This window comes from Leucoraja erinacea, chromosome 2, assembly GCF_028641065.1.
Source record: "Leucoraja erinacea ecotype New England chromosome 2, Leri_hhj_1, whole genome shotgun sequence".
Taxonomy (NCBI): Eukaryota; Metazoa; Chordata; class Chondrichthyes; order Rajiformes; family Rajidae; genus Leucoraja; species Leucoraja erinaceus.
Window position 1 is genome coordinate 139,450,992 of NC_073378.1, and position 4,831 is coordinate 139,455,822.

The 4,831-nt window shown below is 48.9% G+C and overlaps 1 non-coding gene across 1 annotated transcript; it reads left to right on the top strand.

Annotated features, from left to right (window-relative positions):
• The first annotated feature begins 290 nt into the window (after positions 1-290).
• trnar-ucg (transfer RNA arginine (anticodon UCG)) lies at positions 291-379 on the top strand. The gene is given in 2 exon segments: positions 291-327; positions 344-379. It is a non-coding gene; the product is annotated as a tRNA-Arg (tRNA).
• Positions 380-4,831: the final 4,452 nt, after the last annotated feature.

Below are 4,831 nucleotides of genomic sequence, written 5' to 3' on the forward strand. Positions count from 1 at the left end.
ACGGACGCATTCTGCGTGGCACATCATTTCAAACACTGTAATTATATGTGTTGTTAAAACCTCATGTTGAAACACAACAATCTGTATTGTTAGACAAAAAATGCTGGAGTAACTCAGCGGGATAGGCAGCATTTTGTGTCTATCTTCGTTTTAAACCAGCATCGGCAGTTCCTTCCTACACAATCTGTGTTGTTACATCATTTCCTTCTCGTGTTCTACACGACACCGGCCGCACAATTATTCCCATTGCTTTCCCTGGGATCTTCAAACACGATCTTTCAACGGGAAGAGACCGTGTGGCCTAATGGATAAGGCGTCTGACTTCGGCGCTTAATGCGATGATATCAGAAGATTGCAGGTTCGAGTCCTGTCACGGTCGTTTACCAAACTGAATGTTTTGTTTCAACCAATCAACCACTTTATTCACCACATCTCCCCAAACAAATTTCAAACATAAGCACCATTGATATTATTGCTGATGCCTATGATGGCCTGCGGTGGGGGAGGACAGTTATTCTCATGCTAGGGCGCCTGTAAACCTACAGAATATTATATCTCGCTGCATCCAGGATCAGGCAATCCGCCCACCAAGTCCGGACTAACGTTCACGCGTTACCATCGAGGAACTCGCAGTCTCGGGGAGAGACCGTCGTCAGGAAGCTTCAAAAGCCGCGCGACCTTCGACTTGCCCCGACCCGGGGTAGATCGCCCGGCGCGGAGAGCTTAGATACCCCCCGATGCTGGAGCTCGACCGCTCCGACGTTATGAGACCAGTCGATACATTCTACGCAGAGATAACATCATGGGGATAATTGTGTTTCGTATCCGGTTCATGCATTGAACCGATTCTGTACTTCGTCCAGCCGCACGTGGGAGTAGTAGTTCGATCGGGTATTTTCAAAGTGCAGACGTATAGGGTGATTTCACGAAAGGTCACTGGATCATAGATCCTCACCCACGTGACCGCAAAATTTAACTGGGGTACAAAGGTCACTTCCGGTACATGTTATTGATGCTAGAAACACGCACTTTCAAACCTGTTAAAAACCGCGAAAACGGCCTGTTTTTGAAATATAAATAACTATGCCAGTCGGGGTGACCGCGAGGCACAGTTATACTGCTTTAGAGTCCAGAAGATAAAGAAAAACGAGGGTAAAGGCAAGAGAGCGCTGACGGGAAAAATACAGCGGAAGTTGTTGGCCGTGCAGATATAAAGATCGAAAATATCGGGAATTATCGCGTTTGCGCGCTGCATTTCATCAAAACATCAATAATGCCTTAGTTTTGATGAAATGCAGTGAGCAAACGCGATAATTCCCAATGTTTCGATCTTTATATCTGCACGGCCAACAACCTCCGCTGTTGTTGCCCCTTCAGCGCTCTCTTGTCTTTACCTTCGTTTTCCTTTAACTTCTGGACTCTAAAGTAAGATAGCTGTGCCTCGCGGTCACCCCGACTGGCACAGTTATTTACAGCTCAAAAACTAACCGTTTTCGCGGTTTTTAACAGGTTTGAAAGTGCGCGGCTCCAGTATCAATAACATGTACTGGAAGTGACGTTTGTACCCCATTTAAATTTTGCGGTCACGTGGGTGAGGATCTGTGATCCAGTGATCTTTCGTGAAATCACCCTATTGCAGACGGTTAAGGCCAGACCCTTGGGCAGCTGTTGTCAAGGTGAATGGGAAGGGAGAGGCACTTGACTGATAGTCTGGAGTAGGGGCCAAAATTATGTTTCTGCCCAGGATCGAACTGGGGACCTTTCCCGTGTGAGGCGATCGTGATAACCGGTCCTCTACAGAAACAACCGCGTTTACGTTTACCAATAAACCTTGGAACATGAAAACCAGCAGGGGAGTTGTGAAGGACATGGGGAGAGCTAATATCTGGCAGTTTACCTGTTGTGGAAGAAGATAGATGCCGCTGAAAGATTTCCACGAGTTTCCATCGGAGTAAGACAGACACATTCTGGACAACGTATTCACCATTCGGCTTTCGCGGCGGGCAGGATCCAATCAGAGCAGCAGCGCTCGACATATTCTTAGAGAAGAATGGGAATCAATTGAAATACAGAAATCTGCAGCTGAATGTCTGGAAGGGGCAGGGACATGTAAACTGGCGCCATCCTGTACACTGCAGCTCCGCACATCAATGTAAATAAAGCACGAACGGAGAGAGAGGAAGCGGCGGAAAATGGAATGAAATGTCAACAATTAATCTATCGAATAGAAAAATTGAAAAACTGTGAAGAAACTGTGTGTCCACTGTGCGCGACTGGACAAGTGAAGATATTGAGTCTCCAGGCGCGGCTAAGACAACGAATGGCAGATGTCTGCTGTGGGACTTCTGAACAAGTTATATTGTACGCGGCTTGTATTCACTGGAGTTTAGAAGGAGGAGGGGATATCTTATAGAAACATATACTATTGTAAATGGACTGGACAAGCTAGATGCAGAGACAATGTTCCCTATGTTGGGCAAGTCCAGAAATAGGGGGCCACAGTCTTAGAATAAAGGGGAGGTAATTTAAGACTGAGGTGAGAAAAAACTTTTTCTTCCAGAGAGTTGTGAATTTATGGAATTCCCTGCCACAGAAGGCAGCGGAGGACAAATCACTGGAAGGATTTAAGAGAGAGTTAGATAGAGCTCTAGGGGCTAGTGGATTCAAGGGATATGGGGTGAAGACAAGCACGGGTTATTAATAGGGGACGATCAGCCATGATCACAATGAGTCGAAGGGCCGAATGGCCTCCTCCTGCACCTATTTTCTATGTTTCTATGTTTCTAAGTCTGGTACAACTCGGACTACATGAAAAAATCCCATCGGCCATTGCTTCTAATGTTGTCCTTTGCAAGTCTAACCTACCATGAAGTTAAACGATCCTCAAGACAGACATTAATTCGCAGGAAAGAAACATCGAGACTATTAACAGTCCTGAGACAATGAGTGTGACTGACTGGGTTAAAACTCCGATCCTTCTGTGAAGGTGGGTTGGACCAGACTGTGCCGAGTGAAGCACGGGTGTGTGTTTGTATATTTGTGTTTGTTCGATGCTCAGAAGTGACGTGGTCTATGAAGTGGCGGCGCTGTTGAGCAGCTGCGGCTCGCCTGCAGTCCGTCTGTTTTTACTATTTGTTGTTGTTTTTTGTCTTGTTTTATTTAAATTTTAGTTTATTAGATTGTGTTATTGGGGGGGGGGGGGGTGAAACATGTTTTTTTTTGTCTCTTCCTTCAGGGGAATGTGACTTTTTCTTGTCGTATCCCCCTTCACAGCCTCCGTCTGCGCTGAGGCCTAATGGCGGAGCTGGCGGTCTCCAACTGCGACCAACCTCGAGGCTCCGGAGGCAGAGCCAGCCAGGGCTTACAACGCGAGGTGGCCGACTTCGGTGCTGTGGTGGCTCGCTGATGCGGCGTTCCAGTTTTCGGCAGCGGCCCGACTCGGAGCTGAGGCTGCCTACTCGGAGCTGAGGCAGCGGTAGCCCAACTCGCTGAGGCGGCGGGACTCGGAGCTGAGGCAGCGGGCCTCGGAGCTGAGGCAGCGTTGGCCCGAATCGCTGAGACGGCGTTCCAGCTTTCGGCTGCGGCCCGCCTCGGAGTTGAGGTTGTAGCGGGCCGACTCGGAACGGAGACAGCGTTCCGGCTTTCGGCAGCGGCGACATCACTACGGAGGTCCGCTGGACTGCAGGGCGGCATCTTCGGCCTCAGCGCAGTGGGAGCACAAGGAAGGAAGAGACAGAGACTAAGACTTTTGCCTCCATCACAGTGAGGAGGTGCTTGGTGAACTCACTGTGGTGGATGTTAATTTGTGTTTATTGTATGTATTGTTATTTATTATTATTGTGTATGACTGCAGGCAACGAAATTTCGTTTAGACCGAAAGGTCTGAATGACAATAAAGGAATCAAATCAAATCGAATCAAGTCGTCAGCGTAGCATACTGCAAGCGCACGATTCACACGAAAAGGTGAAACGGTTATCAAAACAATATGAGCCGTCAGAGAGTGAGAAGAGCAATGAGGACCCGGTCTGGGGAGACCGCCATTAAGGTGGTGGGGGGGGGGGGGGGGGGGGGGGGGGGGGGGGCAATGGGCAATGTGGATCCATCAGGGGGGCGACAATGGGCAATGTGGATCCATCAGGGGGGGGGGGGGTGCAGGGCGCCGTGAAGAACAATGGACAATGGAGATTTAACATGGAGGGTGACCGCCTGGAGGGAGGGGGAAGATCAAGGACAATGGAGGACCCGACGAGACAGGGGTCGCCCTGAGTGATGGGGAAAGGGGCAAGAAGATAGGGGCAACTGGGCCGGGGGGGGGGGGGGGGGGGGGTCTGTAAATTTGTATGCGCCATTTATGGCCCACAACACCCATACTAGCTCAACAGAAAGCCCCGCCCCCCTTCCCCACTGGCCAGCAATATTGGAATTGGTGGAGGTGGAATATTGCGTTAGGTGATCTTCCATCCCTTGTGCTGCTGGACCCAACGGGTCCCACTTAGTCTAGTATATATAGAATTTGGATAATTCCCCAACTGAGACTAGTAAGCAATCCCCGTATACCTGTAATTGACACTTGTCAATATAACAACACAGGGAAAGGAGTATATTTAGGAAATAGCCCATGCACCACAATCTCTTCTCTGAGACCATCACGACCAGTAACCATATAACCAAATAACAATTACAGCACGGAAACAGGCCCTCTCGGCCCTTCTAGTCCGTGCCGAACACGTATTCTCCCCTAGTCCCATATACCTGCGCTCAGACCATAACCCTCCATTCCTTTCCCGTCCATATAACTATCCAATTTATTTTTAAATGATAAAAACGAAC